The sequence below is a fragment of the Nyctereutes procyonoides genome, unplaced genomic scaffold (genome assembly GCF_905146905.1).
Source record: "Nyctereutes procyonoides isolate TBG_1078 unplaced genomic scaffold, NYPRO_anot_genome, whole genome shotgun sequence".
In the NCBI taxonomy this organism is placed as follows: domain Eukaryota; kingdom Metazoa; phylum Chordata; class Mammalia; order Carnivora; family Canidae; genus Nyctereutes; species Nyctereutes procyonoides.
Window position 1 is genome coordinate 7,096,054 of NW_026575030.1, and position 18,445 is coordinate 7,114,498.

General features: G+C 41.1%; 1 long non-coding RNA gene across 1 annotated transcript in view; it reads left to right on the plus strand.

Moving 5' to 3' along the window:
* The window catches only part of LOC129503633 (uncharacterized), a 141,573-nt gene that overhangs the window by 19,935 nt on the left and 103,193 nt on the right, over window positions 1–18,445 (plus strand). The gene's annotated exons all lie outside the window — the stretch shown is intronic.

An 18,445-nucleotide genomic window follows, 5' to 3' on the forward strand; every position in this document is an offset into this window, starting at 1 on the left:
ATAAAATGGGAACAGGTAAAGCCTAACTCATAGAAGTCAGATTAGTACCTGTAAAGTACCCAGGCCTTTGTCTGACACAAAATAGTTGCTGCACAAGTAATATAATTATTAAGGGATTTGAATATTTTAGGAATAATATAATTACTATTATTTTATGTATTCATACTAATTATATTATTATTGTATAATTATTATTCCTAATATATTCAAATCCCTTAAAATTCTTAGTCATACTTTGAAATGTTTTATAAATCTATTTAGGTATTTTTATGTCAAAAGTCAGAAAATACTGGGATGCTTGGGTGGCTCAGCGGTTGAGTGTCTGCCTTTGGTTCAGGGCATGATCCCAGGTCATGGGATTGAGGCCCGCATCAGGCTCCCTGCAGGGATCCTGCTTCTCCCTCTGCCTATGTCTCTGCCGCTCTCTGTGTGTCTCTCATGAATAAATAAATAAAATCTTTAAAAATAATCAGAAAATACTGATAAATTAAAATTAGTGATGATTTCCACATCTGCAGATTAATCACTGATACCACCTCTAGAAGCTCTTCTAGACTTTTGTATAAATATTCTTGTAAAAATATAGTGTTTTACAGTTTTTAAATTGACTAAAAAACATATTGCAAGGAAATTTCCATCATGAATTACATATTTACGTCATTTAAAAGAAGTAGGAGTAGTCCTTCTACTTCTGGGAAGATGGAATAAAGGAACTCTTCTCTGTTCCATCTCTAAATACAACTAAAACTCCTGAACATTATGTATATACTATATATAAGAAGACTGGAAGGTGGAAAGAAAAAGACAAGTCAGATCAAGAACTTCGGGACCCAAAGGACAACTCAGTGATGAGTTTCCTGCATTTTGTTTTGCCTCATATATCCCAGAATTGGAACTGGAGAAGCTAGCAACCTGAAAACATCAATGGGGACAGACAAAGAAACAAAAAACAGTCAAAGACTGCTCTCTCTAGCCAAAGGACTAGAGAAGAGGCAGCCTCGGAAGATAGAAAACCTTCAGACAATAAACATTCTATTCCAACTGAACACTACAGAAAAAGATTTTGTTCCTACACCACTCATGCATGGAAAAGACTAGGTAGGGAGCCTAGATTCACAAGGCCGTAATGAGGCACCCCAACACAAAAAATACTGGAGTGTTGTCAGAGAAAGCCAAAGAGGAAGCCAGGACTTTCATCTCTACCAGCTGGTAAAAAGTTCTTCCCAAACCCAACAACACAGTGTTGGTGGAGAGCACATGGGAAGCCTGGACTTCCACAACCACTTGACAATAATGAGACACTTCTCCTCCTCCTCAGTAGTATGGTATCAGAGGAGGCTTAGAAAATCAGAACTTTGCCCAGCACCCAGCAGTGATAAGGCTTCCTCCACCATAATAATAGTGGAGACTATGTGGAGAGCCAGAACTCTTACCCTGTCCAGCGGTAAGGAAGAGTACTCTGTCCCTCTTGGTATTAAATAGAGGCCTGGTGGGGAACCTGAACTTCTACCATCACTAGGAATTATGAGGTAGTGTCCATCTCTTCCTCTTGGAGTGATGTCAAAGAAAGCTAACTAAAATAGAAGATCTAAATAAGACCTAGAGATTTATGCAAAAATGTTGTTTTCAACAGAAAATCACTTGTCATACCTTGAACAAGGAAGATCTCAAAATGAATGAAAATAACATCAATAGATACAAACACCAAAATGGCAGAGATATTAAAACTATATGACAGGGGATCCCTGGGTGGCTCAGTGGTTTAGAGCCTGCCTTTGGACCAGCGTGCGATCCTGGAATCCCAGGATCGAGTCCTGTGTTGGGCTGCCGGCATGGAGCCTGCTTCTCCCTCTGCCTGTGTCTCTGCCTCTCTCTCTCTCTATCATGAATAAATAATAAAATCTTAAAAAAAAAGACTATATGACAAAGATTTCAAAGTCATCATGATAAAAATGCCTCAGTGAGGGCAGCCCAGGTGGCTCAGTGATTTAGCACTTCCTTCAGTCCAGGGCATGATCCTGGAGACCTGGGATCGAGTCCCACATTGGCTCCCTGCATGGAGCCTGCTTCTCCCTCTGCATGTGCCTCTGCCTCTCTCTCTCTCTCTGTCTCTCATGAATAAATAAATAAAATCTTTAAAAAATATCTCCCTTTAAAAAAATGCCTCAATGAGCAGTTCTGACAATGTTGGGAACCACTGAAAGAATAGAAAAACCTCACAAAAGAAATAGAAAGTGTCAACAAATAAATAGAAGATATGAATATTAAGTTGTGGAGCAAAGGGGGGACTTAGGCGACCGAAGCATTCCTGCAGGGAGGCTTTCAGGCTGGGAACCTGGGTGCTGGTTCAGCCTTCAGGCCTGTGTGTGAAGGTGCAACAGCAGCTCCTTTGAGCTCTTCCCTAGAAGGTGGGGGTGAGGAGGAGGCTGCCTCCCTGAGTCTGCTCTTCCTCCCTGCTGACATCTGGGGCTTTGACCCTTTCTTTTTTAATCTACTTTTGCTAAGATGCATTTAATAAAAGATACACAAAAAACAAAATGCAAACCTATTTCCCTTGCCTCTTGGGCTTCTGGGATGTCATCACCTCCAGTTTATTGGGTTTGTTTCCAGTTGTTAATAAAGCATTGAAACAGTAAAAAAAAAATGAAGATATGAATAAAAACCAAAAGAGCATGTCGGAACTAAAAAATACAGTAACCAAAATAGGAAGCTCAGTGGACAGGTTCAATAGCAGAAGGGAGAGGACAGAGGAAAGTATCCATAAGCTGAAAGAAAAATGGGGATTACCAAATCTGAATAGTGGAAAAAGAGACTTAAAAAATAATCTCAGAGACCCCAAGAATATAACAAAAGATCTAACATTTGTGTCATTGAAGTCCTAGAAGGAGAGGAGGAAAAGTACTTGAAGAAACAATGGCTGAAACTCTCCAAATTTGGCAAGAAACCCAAACCAACAGATCCAAGAAGCTTAGTGAATCCCAAACAGAATAAATCCAAGAAATCTATGGCAAGACAAATTATAATTAAGCTTCTAAAACTAAAAGAAAAAGTATTGAAAGCAGCCAGTAAAAAATGGCATCTTGCCTATAAGGGGAAAATAATTACAGTGGCAGCTGATTTCTTATCAGAAGCCATACAAGTCAGAAAGAAGTGGCACAATATTTTTCAGGTGTGAAAGAAGGGAACTGTGAACCCAGCGAAAATATCTTTCAAGAATAAAGGAAAATCAAGACATTCTGAGATGAAGAAAGGCTAAGTGAACTTGTTGCCAGCTAACCTACCTTAAGAGAATGGCTAAAGGAAATGGTCCACAGAGGAAGGGAAAGGTAAAGAAGGGAACACTGGAGTCTCAGTAAGGAAAGAATACAGTAAACAAAAATACATGCAAATTCCATCGACTTTTCTTCTCTTGAGCTTTCTAAATTATGATTTATGGTTGAAACAAAAATTATAACACTATTTGATGTGATTCTAAATATATGTAGAAGAAATATTTAAGGTAAGGCAATTATAAATGAGGGAGGGTAAAGAGATTAAATGGAGATGAGATTTCTGTATTTCACTGAAACTGGTAAAATGTTATCACCAGTAGACTGTGGTAAGTGATATATATGACGTGATACCTACAGCAACCAGACAAAACCTATACAAAGAGTACATTTAGGGATCCCTGGGTGGCGCAGCGGTTTAGCGCCTGCCTTTAGCCCAGGGCGTGATCCTGGAGACCTGGGATCGAATCCCACGTCAGGCTCCCGGTGCATGGGGCCTGCTTCTCCCTCTGCCTATGTCTCTGCCTCTCTCTCTCTCTCTCTCTCTCTCTGTGTGTGTGTGTGTAACTATCATAAATAAATAAAAAATTTTTTTTTTTTTAAAAAGAGTACATTTAAAGGCCTATACTAGAGCAGCCCGGGTAGCTCAGCGGTTTAGCGCTGCCTTCACCCCAGGGCCTGATCCTGGAGACCCAGGATCAAGTCCCACGTCAGGCTCCCTGCATGGAGCCTGCTTCTCCCTCTGCCTGTATCTCTGCCTCTCTCTCTCTCTATGTGTCTCTCATGAACAAATAAAATCTTAAAAAAAAAAAGGCCTATACTATAGGTAAATAGAAATCTAGAAAATGTTCATGTAACCCACAAAAAGGCAGAAAAAAGAAACAGAAATGAAAGAATAAGCAGAAAACAAAAAATTAAAATGCTAGATTTCAGCACGAGAATATCAGTATATAAATTTAATGTAAATAGTCTGAAAACACCAATTAAAAGCAACAACTGACAGATTGAAAAGTATGGCCCACCTATCTGCTGTCTAAAAAAACCCCAAACCCCACTTCAAATATAATGACATAGGCAGGTTGAAAGTAAAAAGTTTGAAAAAAATATATAATACAAACATTAATCAAAGCAGAAGAATGTGAACTGGTGCAGCCACTCTGGAAAACTGTGTGGAGGTTCCTCAAAGAATTAGAAATAGACCTGCCCTACGACCCAGCAATTGCACTGTTAGGGATTTACCCCGAAGATTCAGATGCAATGAAACGCCGGGGCACCTGCACCCCGATGTTTCTAGCAGCCATGTCCACAATAGCCAAACTGTGGAAGGAGCCTCGGTGCCCATCGAAAGATGAATGGATAAAGAAGATGTGGTTTATGTATACAATGGAATATTACTCAGCCATTAGAAACAACAAATACCCACCATTTGCTTCAACGTGGATGGAACTGGAGGGTATTATGCTGAGTGAAGTAAGTCAATCGGAGAAGGACAAACAGTGTATGTTCTCACTCATTTGGGGAATATGAATAATAGTGAAGGGGAATATAAGGGAAGGGAGAAGAAATGTGTGGGAGATATCAGAAAGGGACACAGAACATAAAGACTTCTAACTCTGGGAAATGAACTAGGGGTGGTGGAAGGGGAGGAGGGCGGGGGGTGGGGGTGAATGGGTGACGGGCACGGAGGGGGACACTTGACGGGATGAGCACTGGGTGTTATTCTGTATGTTGGTAAATTGAACACCAATAAAAATTAATTTATAAAAAAAAATAATAAAATGACATTCCCATAAAAAAAAAAGCAGAAGTGGTTATATAAATATTAGACAAAGTAGGTAAAATATACTTCAGAATGAAGAAAATTGCCAGACATAGAGAGACATTAGATAATGATGAAAAAGTGAATTTAGCAAGAAGGTATAACAATCCTAAATGGATATGCAACAAACAACAGAGCTGAAAAATGTGTGAAGCCAAAACTGATGGAAATGAAAGGAGAAATAGACAAATACACAATTATAGGTAGAGACTTCAATGCCCTTATCTCAAGAATTGCCTAGATAAAACAACTAGACAGAATTGGCCAGGATATAGAAAACTCAAACACATCATCAATGAATAGAATCGAATCAGCATTTATAAAGCACTCCATTCAACAATAGCAGAATATACATTCTTTCAACTGCCCATGGAACAAATGCCAAAGTAGATCATACTTTAGGCCATAAAACAAACCTCCACAAACTTAAAACAGTTGAAATCTTACAAAGTGTGTTCTTTGATCACAATGGAATTAAAGTAGACATTAATAACATAAAAATAACAGGAAAATATCCAGGCGCTTGGAAACTAAACAACACAATTTCAAATAATCTTTAAATACAAATAATAGAATTGAGATGAGAATGCAGCATATCAAAATTTGGAATGCAGGTAAGTCAGCAATGAAAGGTAAATTTATATGACTGAGTGCATTCACTAGAGAAGAAGAAAAGTCTCAATATATAAGCACTCACCTCGAGAACTTAAAGATGTGCAAAACTGAAAAAAAAAGAAGAAAACTAAATCCAAAGCAAACAGAAGGAAGGTGATAATAAGGGTAAGAACAGAAATCAGTGAAATAGAAAACAGGAAAATAGAGAAAATGAAACAAAGAGTTGATTCTTTGAAAAGATCAATAAAATTGGCAAACCTGTAACCAAAAAAAAGAGGGCACAAATTACCAATATTAAGAAGGAATCAGGAAATATCACTATAGATCCTGCAGACATCCAAAGGAAAATAAGAGAATACTATGAACAGCTCTACATACATAAATGTGATAACTTAGATTAAATGGATAACTTTTTCAAAAAATACAAACTATCACAAGCATCCTTATGAGATAGATAATTTGAATAGCCTTGTAACTATTATGGAAATTGAATTCATAATTTAAAAACTTCATAAAAGAAATCTCCAGGCCCACTGTTTTGCTGCAGAATTTTACAAAATATTTAAAGAATAATTACTACCACCTTTTACATATTCTCTTCCAGAAAATAGAAAACACTTCTAATTTATTTTATGAAGTTAATGTTACCTTAATATCAAAACCAGACAAACACATCACAAAAAAAGAAAACAACAGACCGGGATCCCTGGGTGGCGCAGTGGTTTGGTGCTTGCCTTTGGCCCAGGGCGCGATCCTGGAGACCCGGGATCGAATCCCACGTCGGGCTCCCTGTGCATGGAGCCTGCTTCTCCCTCTGCCTGTGTCTCTGCCTCTCTCTATCTCTCTGTGACTATCATAAATAAATAAATAAATAAATAAAAAGAAAAAAAGAAAACAACAGACCAATACACCTCATGAATAAAGGTGCAAAATCCTTGACAAAATATTGGCAAACAGAATTCAGCAATACATTTAAAAAAATTATACACCATGGTCAAGTTGTCTTTGAGGGATGCAAGATTGATTCAACTTTTGAAATTCAATCAGTGTAATCCACCACATTAATAGGGTAAAGAAGACATGATCATATCAACTAGTGGAGAAAAGCATTTGACAAAATTCAACCAATTTATGGTAAAAGTCTTAGGAAAGTAATAAAAGACCATTCTTCAACTTAATAAAGAGCATTTATTTTTTTAAAAACCCTATAACTAATATCACAGTTAGTCATGAAGGACTTACTACTTACCCTCTAATATCATGAAAAAGATAAGGACATAACTTTTACCACTCTTATTCAAGATAGTGCTGGAAGTTCTAGCTAGGTCAAAGAAACAAGAAAAGGAAAAAAGGCATACAGATTAGAAAGGAAGAAATAACTGTCCTTATTTGCAGGTGACATGATTGTTTATAAAGAGAATCTCAAGAAATATAAAACAGAACCTAAAAAAAACCTTTTAGAATGAATAAGTAAGTTCCTCAAGCCGCAGGACACAAAAATCAATAAACAGAAATCAACTTCTGTATATTAATAATAAACATGTGGAAACTGAAATTAAAAATATACAATCACTCAAAAATAGGTGTAACTCTAACAGAACATGTACATGACTTACATACTGAAAACTACAGAATCATAATGAAAGAAGTTAAAGAAAATCTGAAAAAAATGGAGAGACATACTATGTTCATGGATTGGAAGAGTCAACATAGTAAAGATGCCAGTTCTCCCCAAATTGATATACAAGTTTGATGTAATTCCTATAAAATCTCAGCAAATATTTTTTTGTAGTTATAGTCCAGATAATTCTAAAATTTAAGTGGAAAGGCACAAGAACTAGAATAGCTAAGGCCGTTTAAAAAAAGAAGTTGAGAAAAATGAGTCCTACCTAATTTCAAGACTTATTACAGAATTTCAGAAATCAAGACTGCAGTATTGGCAGAGGAGTAGACACTGATCAATAGAACAGAATAAAGAACACAGAAATAGACCCAGATAAATATAGTGAGTTGATATTTGAAAAAGGTGCAAAAGCAATTCAATGGAAGTAGAGTAGTCATTTCAACAAATAGTGGTGGGACAGTTGGCACAAAATATCTTTGACTTAAATCTCACACCTTATACAAAAATTTAAAGGTTTCTTAAACTTTACTCCAAAAGCATGATACAGAAGAGAAGAAAATAGATAAATTATGCTTCATCAAAATTAAAAACTTTTTGAAAATACCCTATTAAGAGGATGAAAAGACAAGCTATAGACTGAGAGAAAATATTGGCAAACCGCGTATCCAACAAAGGACTAGTGTGTAGAATATATAAAGTACTCTTAAAACTCAACAGTAAAAAAAAAAACAACCCAAACAATCCAGTTAGACTCAGGACAAAGGACTCAACTAGATATCTCACCAAAGAAAATATACAGATAGCAAATAAGCATATGAAAAAGATGTTTAACATCCTCTATCATTAGAGAAATGCAAATTAAAACGAGATACCTCCACACACCTATTAGAATGACTGAAATCCAGAACACTGACAATATGCAGATTTATTTATAATTGCTAAAATTTGAAAGCAAACAGGATACCTTTCTGTAGGGGAATGAATAAATAAACTGTATGCATTCTAGACAATATAATGTTATTTTAAATATAAGGAGCTACTAAATAATGAAAAGACACGAAAGAAACTTAAATGCATGTTATTAAGTAAATGAAGCCAATCTGAAAAGGCTGTACACTTTATGATTCCAACTACTTAACTTTCTGGAATAGGCAAAACTCTGGAAACAGTAATAAAGATGAGTGATTTCCAGGGCTTAGTGGGGAGAAAGACAGAAATAGAGCAAAGAAGATTTTTAGGGCACTAAAACTATTCGGTACAATAATATAATGGTCGACACATGTCATTATATATTTTTCAAAACCCATAGAATGTGCAATATGGAAATAAACTGTGGACTTTGGGTGATGATGTGTCAATGTAGGTTCACAGATTATAACATATATCGTTCTGGTGTGGGATGTGGATAGTGAGGGAAACTATACATGTAAGGACGTAGGGGATATATGGGAACTCTCTAATTTTTCAGTTTTTCAATATATATATATATATATTCAGCATGTAAATTTGTCATTAGAAAATATAAATTGAAACTATAATGGCATATCACTACATTTCTATCAGAATAGAAATAAAATAAAAATAAAATTTTTGGGGATTCCCGGGTGGCTCAGTGGTTTAGCACCTGCCTTTGGCCCAGGGCGTGATCCTAGAGTCCTGGGATCGAGTCCCACATCAGGCTCCCTGGATGGAACCTGCTTCTCCCTCTGCCTGCCTCTCTCTCTCTCTCTCTCTGTCTCTCTCTCTCGAATAAATAAAATCTTTAAAACATTTTTTATTTTTCTAAAATAAAAATTAATGACAACATCAAGTTCTGGCAATGATGCAGAGAAAAATGGATCTTTTGTGTATTTGCTGGTGAGAGTATAAAATGGTACAGCCACTCTGGAAAAACAGTTTGGGAGTTCTTAAATAAATAAACATGCAACTACCATACAACCTAATAATGTACTCCTGGGCATTTGTCGCAGAGAAATGAAGACCTATATGTTCACACAAAATCCTGTAGAGGAATGATTATAACAGCTTTACTTGTAATAGCCCCAAAAGGGCTACAACCCAGCTGTTCTTCAGCGAGTGAATGGTTAAACAAACTTTGATACGTCTGCACCATGGAATACTAGTCAGGAATCAAAAGGAGCAAACTATTGATTCATGCAACAATTTGGATGAGTCTCCAGAGAATTAAAATGGGTGAAAAAAGCCAACCCTCAAAGGCTATATACTGTATAATCACATTCACATAACATTCTTGAAATGACAAAATTATAGAAATGTAGAAAGAGATGAGTGGGTGCCAAAGACTTAAGGAGGGGAAGGCAGTGGGAGGATAGTAGGTCTGACTTTAAAAGGCAACATGAGATGCTTTTGTGGAAATGTTGGAAACATTCTGTATCTTGCCATATTCTGTAGTTTTGCAAGATGTTACCATTGAGGGAAACTGGGTAAAGGGTATAGGAACTCTCTCCAAATTATTCTTTACAACTGTTCGTGAATCCACAATTCTCTCAAAATAAAAAGTTTAATCAAAAACACAATTTGATAAATTAAAAAAAAAGGACTGCAGACTATGGCATCCTGTGAATGTATTGCAATTTATTCAGCCAATTTCTTAGTGCCTTACATGGAGGTTATTATAATTTTCTTATTTCAGAAAGCACTGGTATGAATGCTCTTGTAGCTAAAATTTGGCACATATCCTTACTCATTTTCTTACAATATATCCCTGGAAATGGAATCACTGGTCAGAGGCTGTATATTTTTTTCACCCTTTCTGGACCTCTTTGCATCCAAAGTATAGAAAGATGCAGTATTGGAAGCATTGAAGTTATGTGAGCATTCAAGATGGGAACAGAAGGAAACATTTTAAAAGTTGTCAGTCACTTTTGTATTTATCTTGAGCAGTTTAGGCATGAGGAATTGCCAATGTGGTATAAGAAGCACATTATGATACAGATTTCAAAGGTTTTTCATTTGAAAAAATGTGTATAATAATAGTCTCTACCTTCTGGGGTTGTTGTAGCGATTAAACACATGGAAAGCCCTTGGAAGAGTGCTTGGCACATAATAAAGTCTTGATAAGTGGTAGCTGCCGTTATGATTATGCCATGATTGGAATTCTGAGTGACACAGGGATTCATACCCACCGATAGGAGGAAGCCCATTGCCTCCCATCTTTAGAATGTCTCTGTTGCTTTGAAGGAATTTTAAAATTAATGTCGTATGGTTATTAACTCACATGTGGTGAAAATGTTTTTATTAACTTGTTTAGATTTAATTCTTTAAAGTATGTTTCTTGGTACGAAAAATTTGCCAAGTTTTAGGTAGTTGAATTTACAAGTAATTTCTTTACGGTTTTTGCTATTGAGGATATGTCTGTAAGAACCTTTGTCACAAGAAAATGGTACAAGCACCTTATTTTATGTTTTATTTGATTTTTGTTGAATCTTAGGGGCAGAGAATTGCTTATTCATGACATGTTATCATTGGTACATGCATGGTCCTCTTACATGCATTTATTGCCTTGATTTTAAGAATGTGATAAGCACCCATGAACCCACCACCCAGTAACTTAAAGTCTTGAAGTAATTTGCATTCTTTTTTTTGGTAAAGATTTTATTTGTTTATTCATGAGACACACACACACACACACACACACACACACACACACACAGAGGTAGAGACAAAAGCAGAGGGAGAAGCAGGCTCCACACAGGGAACCGGACGTGGGACTCGATCCTGGGTCTCCAGGATCAGGCCCTGGGCTGAAGGCAGCACCAAACTGCTGAGCCACCGGAGCTGCCCAATTTACATATCTTTTATGTGTTCTGCACCACCCTGTCCTCCTCCCTCTTTTTACTCAAGAAACCATCCAGATTCTGTGTTTATCCTCTTATATTGCTCAGATTAATCAGTGTACCTGTCTCATTTTACCTTAACCGAGGCATATAGTCAGTTGTATCCATATGCTACTGTGTTTTCCATACATGCCCCCGTTTATGAACCTTTGTTCCAAGCACACTTTCACATTTTTTTCCCTGGGCTTCAGGTGAAAAGGTTTCTGTTGCGTATGCACCTGGGAGTAGAATTGCTGAGTTATATAATATGTGCCAAGTTGTTTTCCAAGGTAGTTATATATCTTTTCCTTCCAGAAACATTGTTTAAGAGATCTTGTGGAACCATATCCTCTCTAACACTTGGTATTGCTAGACTTCCCCCCCCCCCCAGTTGACTGTTATTCTGTTATCTGTAAAAATAGTATCAGTATGGGCATTAGACATAAAATGCTATCTCATTATGTCTTGGCTTTGCATGTCCCTGGTTTGTTCTTATATTTATTAGCTATGTCTTTTCTCTACTGAGATGCCTATTTGTCTTTCGCTCATTTTATTTTTCCAATTTCAATTCTTGGCTGTAAATCTTTGGTGACATGAAATTTATTTTTGGTTAAGGCGTGTGTTGACTTAACCTTTTCCACAAATGATTTTCCCAACAATGATCTTATTTTGGAATATCCCTCAAGAAAGTTTATAGTGTTCTCCATATGCTTTTCTCACGATCTTAAGTTTGTAATAAAGAGCTTAAGCTATGCTGATGAGAAAATAATTTTGTTGGTCTTCCTTGATGGGGTTGTCTTAACATTATACAAATTACCCAACAGCCTTGTCTGGGTAGATGCCCTGAACACAGTTCTGCTGGAGAGCCCCTGCTAACTCAGGTGAAGACCATTTTACCTGCTGCACAACCAACCAGCCCATGGCAGCCAGCCTGTGGGTTTCAGCTTCACAGACCTGGCACACATCAGGGGCTAAGTAAATGCTTGTCAGTTAACATAAGATGAATAATTCAACAAATGATTCCACTAATTTCACCCAATTCCACATCTTTCTCTCTACGAGTTTGATTGTGCAGGCAAAACATTTGGGCTCTTTACTGGAACATGATCTTAATTTTCTACACAGTTTTGAAAGTACATCATCAAGTTAATTTTCTCCTTGAATAAGAGGCCTTCATATAAGAAGATAGATCTATCCCACACATTTATGCATATGCATAGCGTTGGACATTCTATTTGTAAAAATCTAGCTTGGCTTTGAGGGAAAAGATCAACCTTTGGACTCTGTGGTCTATATCACCAGGCAGGAAAGCCATAAAAAAATGCTCTATATTTGAAGGCCGTGAAAGCCCTCGGCACCCTAGTGCTGACCAGCACTTTTGAGAGAAACAGCAAACCCAGGGAGCTGGTAATGTGTACTAATGAGCTCTGTATCCTGAAATCCATATTGCAGAAAGGATTGAAATCTACAGAAAGCCACATCTGTGTGCTCCTTGCCAGACCCCAGCAAGAAGCCTGAATACAGCGTGTCATTATGATTAATTGTGGGTAATGAGGGTCTTACGAACCCAAGAAAGAGAAGCGTTTGTTTCTCTGCTGCTACAGTTAGAGCCTCTGATTTGTTTTGAAGCACTCTACAGAGGAAAGCCAAAATAGAACAGGACTATTCTATAGCCATTCCTTACTTTCTTGCCAGGCATTTCAGTAAATTAATACACACGGACCAGTTAGGGACTTTCTAAGCTCTTTCAGGGATACGATTTCAAAAAAGAGAAAAAAAAAGGTTTCCGGGTTCAAAGAATTTTCATAAAATCAGGCTGTAGGAAATCTGCTGTGAGTTCTCAGAGACGCTCCCTGGTGCTCTGTGTTTAGATACAAATAGGACAATGTTCATAGAAGCCACGTGAAAAAAAAAATTCTTTTATGAAGCTTCGGTATTTTCGTCATTCTCAAACCTACCAGAAGGTGGTGCAAATTCACTGCCGATACAGTACAAGAGGACGTGGCTTTCTTTTCTTGAGCCCTGTTTTAAGCAAGTACAGTAAAACAAAACAAAACAAAACAAAACCCACAAACAATCCAAACAAACAAAAACCCTCCCATTTTAAAAAATAAATTAGACTGAAGAGTTCGTCTTAAAAAACCCAAATAATAATTCCCCTTCGTGTCATGTAACATCTGTCAGGTCCTTCCTGCTGGACTCAGTTGATGTGGTAGGTCAAGATAACAAACAAAACAAAACAAAACAAAACAGGAATAGGATGAAGATTTGAGGAAGATAGTTTTTTCTCCGTGTAAGAAAATTAACAAGGTGGGGTTTGTAATGGCGTCAAACGCTACACTAAGGAAATGGCCTTGTTGGAGATTCTAAGGAACAGCGAAGAAGCAGTTAATCAGACATACATTTCATTCCATTTAAAAAATATTTACTATTGTAGTTTAATGTTTGGAAATTTAAAAATATCTTTAGGATGAAGCACTGTGATTTTCCTTTTGTGTGCCAGCTGGAGGCATTTTTGAAATGACAAACTTTCCTTTACGAAGATAATATAAGCTGCAGGAGACCCAACAAGAGTGTTTAAAAAACAAACCAAAAGAAAAAAGAAAACAAAACCCCACCATTAACAGCCCAAATTACAAAACCTTCTTTATTTGGTGTGAGGCTAGCGCTGAAAGCAAGCCCTAGTTTAGAGCAACTTATCTGTGTGCCCATTTTTCCAATAGTGAAGAGCATCGTTAGAGATATAACGTCCACCTGAGAGGGAGAAAGTTTTTTTTTCTTAAATTACTTATTATTGCAATAACATATCAATTGAGTCACTTTCCGAAAACCCTTTTCTAGATCCTCCCAGTTTCCAAGACCACTCGGGTCTAAACAGAGAGGGAGTATTTTTTGAATAAAAACAAAACAAAACAAAACAAACAAAACAAAACCCCCCAAACCTTTCTATTTAGAAATCAAAACAAAGACCCCAAAGAAGGCTTGAACATTTTCAAATTAGAATTTCTAAAGACGACGCACCCAGAGAGTGACCTCAGAGTTCTGGGTTAGTACTGATTCTTCAGCCCGAAATCGAGCACAGTTTTATTAACAAATGTTACCAGAGAGAACAATGTATATATATATTTTTTCTAACTAAAATCTAGCTTTTAAAAAATTAATTTGCTCCCCGCATTGCCGGATTACATTTTCATTTAACTTCGGTGCCGTGCCTTATAATTGGTTTTTCTTGATCTTGTTTTCTTGGAAAAAAAGAAAGTAGAAAGGAAAAAAAAAAAAAAAAGGCGGGGGGGGGGGAAGCAAGCTTGTAGGTCGCAGTTAAAATATTTTCCTTTATTACGCCTGGCGGGAAGAGAACCCACAACACTGAACCTGGGCGACGGGCGAGTCTCTCGCCCCCAAACCTCAGCATCTCGCCGTAGGATCTTCGGGCGTCGCGTGAAGCCGCGGACGGGCGGCTCGCGGCGTATTTGGGAGAGGGCCGGGGCCGGGCCGGGGTCGGGGCCGGGGCCGGGGTCGGGGCCGGGGCCGGGGCCGGGGTCGGGGTCGGGCAGGGGCCGCGGGGGCTTCGGGGGGCCGCGGGGCTCGCCTTCGGCAACTTGTGGGCGCTGGCGGGGCCGTCCCGGGCTCGCCTGCCAAGCCCCCTTCCTGCGCCCGCTTTGTCTGGCGCGCCCCGCACAGCCTCGAGCTGGCGGAGGGACCCGCCGGGGGACAGAGCCGCCTTCGGTGACGTCTGCGCCCTGCAGGGGACTGGGGCGTCCGAGCGCTGCGGGGGCTCGGCACGCAGGAGATTAAAGAGTTTTATCCCAACGCGGTACGTGCCGGGGTCAGACAGCGTTTCCCTTCAGCCGAACTACGGAGCGGAGCTTCATTTCCTATCTCACTGCTTCCCCCGAAAGAAACTTTTCTTTCTGTTTTGCTTCCCCTCCCCCCTCCCCCCGCCCCCACCTCCACCTCCTCCACCCTCCGCCGCCCCCGCCCCCGCCCCACCGCGTGCCCCGGAGTCCGGGGCAACGGTCCTCGGCCCGAGGCCGGTCCCTCGGAGCCCGGGAGCCCCGGCGAGCGCCTGGCGGCTGTGAATACCGGCAGCTCCGGGCGGGGCGGGCGCGGGCGCGGGGCGGGCGGACACCCAACGCGGCCCTCGGCTGGGCGCGCCGCCCCCGCGCCCCGCGCCCGACCCCGCACCCCGCGCCCCGCACCCCGCAGGGTCACGGCCCCGGGGCCCCGGGGCCCCGGCAGGGCCGAGGCCAGATGCCGCCGCGTCCGGGGCCACTCGGCGCTCCCTGCCCCCGCGGCCCCTCCCCGGCCCCTCCCCGGCCCCGGCCCCGGGCCCCCGCGAGTGCGCCCCCCGCCCCCCGCCGCTCGCGGCCGCGTCTCCCGGTTCCCGCGCGGACGGCCGAGAAAACGCGCAAACTGAACCGCGTTGGGCACTTTTGCTCCACTTGAGCGGGAATCGGAGGAGCCCCGGCGAGAGCCCGAGGGGAGAGGCCGCAAGGACGGCGGCGGGTTGGAGGCCGCGGCGTCGGCGCACGGTGCCCGCGGACCGTGGCTCCCTTCCCCGCCCGCAGACCCCCGCGCACATTTTTTTTTTCCTCCAGAAGCTGATGTTTCACTTGCTCTTAGTTTTTCTTTTTTAGTGGTATTGGTCATAATTAAACAAAAAAGTAATTAGCGGTCGCTGGGCATCAGCGCGCCAGGAGCGCGGGGGGCTCCCTCCCGTCCCTCCGGGGAGGCCGCGGTGGGGGCTCTTTGGGCCAGGTGGACGGTGCTGTAGGGTTAAGAAGCGTCAGACCTCGGAGAAGGGCCTCACTTCCTCTTCGTTTTGTAGCCCTTTGTGTTACATACGGGGGCAAGCAAGGTCTGCCAATCACTACCATTTCTCTTTCTTGTTCTATAAAGACAGGGTCGTCACAGCAACAGGGACATGACAGGCTGGTATCTCTCTCGAGCTCCAGGGGGCCCCTAATAGGATTGAAGCAAAAGATCAAGCGAATGGTTTCCTATTTTAGGCCCGTAATAACTCCCAACTGCTTGCATATACATGGGCCTTACAGTATTATGAGGCAATTTTTAATCCCAGCAAAGAGTAGCCTGTTTTCTAGCAGAGTCTATTTTAGAAAACCCTACGGGAGCCACCCTCCCTCACCACCCTCCATCCTCATGTGCCCCTCTTCTCTGTGTTTGAGGGGCTGGCGGCAAATACCACCGCCCCCCCCCCACCTCCTGATTTCACTTATCACCCCTCCCCCAGAAGCTGAAGGTACCACTTCCTTTCATTAATTCATTTTACCAGCTCAAAGTAAATACTCCGTTTAGAAGGAACAAAGACACCCCTCTTTGGTATTCAGTTGAAGTCCCCTGTGGGATCAGAAGTTTGCACGTCTTTTGGAGAAACTGGCCTCCTCCGATGTGGCTTAGCCAGACACCCCCACCCCATAACCCTCCAACAAACACACACCTACAAAAAAACACAAAGCGACTGAAGGAAGAATGAAAAGGTCTCTCTCCCCCAGGGCCATTTATGTTCAAAACGCAACGGTGAAGTCGCGGGGAGGTAGAGAGGGTGTGTGTGGCATGTGGATGTCCCGGGTGTGCTTGTGGGGTAGAGAGAGGAAACAAATGAAATGTGTGGGATAAGGCCGCGGTTTGTTTTCACCCCCAAGACCTGGGGAAACCCATCAAATGAGACTGACTTCAAAAAACCAAGACTGCCTGGGAAATCTGAATGCAAACATCCCTAGAATAATCAGCACCACCAACATCTGTCACCGCAGCTGTTTCCTTTCTGGTTGGTGAGAGAACCTGTCTCTCTCCCCTGGGCTGGCAGTGAACTCCAAGCAACGGGCCCTGGGTCTTGTTCTTCCAAACAGAATCCTGTATGTTTCAGTGCTCTTAGCCTCTTAGAGATAAAACACGAGGCAAAACAAACATGACATTGCCACCTTTTAGGTGAAAATAAGTAGCTTTGTAAAGTAAGTTAAGAAGCGTTTTTGTTATGTTGTCATAGGTAGGGAAACTGAGGCACAGGGGCAGCCAGGGAACTTTCAAATTATTGTCCAGGGAGTAATCAGTATTGAGGAATTCAGTCTTGAGCCTACTGGGTTCTGCTAGGTGTCTTGGAAGGCACTGGGTTAAAAAGAGAGAAAGAGAGAGAAAGGTAAGAATTTTTATGGCTGGTTTTCCTTTTCATTTGATCAGAAGATCATTGTTGAGCATCTAGAATGTGGAGGACAAAATGCTTTGTTATGGAGGGGTGAAGAATGAAATCTGGTCCCCGACCTAAGAGAAAGTGTGTTCCAGGAGGGGCACTGTGATATAGCAACGTGGTGGTGCGGTCTGAGGTTATGGGAGGGAGGTCTGACAAGGGAACTGGGAATGTCTGGCTGAGGTGACCTGCAGATACTTCACTAGACGAAGTGGCCTTGGAGTTTCCAGGAAATGAAAGTTGACTGAGGTTCTGATAGGTAGAGGCAGGAGGGGATGTTGAAGATGCAGAGAACGGTATGCATTCACAGTCACCAGGAAACAAGCAAATTAAAATTTCAGGGGCTGGAAAAAAATTTTTTTCAGGGGATGGGGGAGATAAGGCAGGGATGAAAGGATAGAGCTACTGCAGGGCTGAGACTTTTTGACTTTAGCCAGTGGACAAGGAGAGCCCCGAAGTGACAGAGTTAGGGGGCATTTGTTGTGGGTGAATCCAGGGGTGATGTCCAGGCCGGGTCTGGGGTTGGGGAGGCTGTGGTAGGCCTGAGGTAGGAGGGCTGCTGTTGCAGGACAGTGGCATAGGGATGGAAAGAAAAAATGATCGTGCAAGAATCGGATGGACGTAGGGCTCAGAATGCAGAGGCAGGTCAGAGGTGACTGAGCCTTCAAGCCTGGGCGACCAGGGAAAAAAAGACAGCCTCGTTATGTGCAAGGAATTAATATAACATTTAAACCCAGCATTACATGCAGAATGTTTAGAACATCAAGAGCGTCATGAAAACATAGAAATTCAGATACTGACATTGATAAGCTTTTACCAGTGTTGAAGAGCTTTGTTTATCAAAGACAGACACTTGGCCTCATGGTTGAACCCCAGCCAGACTTAAACCTCGTGTCTCAGAGCCTTTGTGGGGTGGATTTAGAAGCATCCTGTTAAAAAAAAAAAAAAAAAAAAAAAGCATATTTTCTTCAAGGCATATTATGCATCCTTAGCACTTATTTCAATTTTTATGCCATTATTGAGAAAGGAAGTTAGAGAAGGATATCCCAGAGGCATTTTCTTCTGCAACTCCCAGGC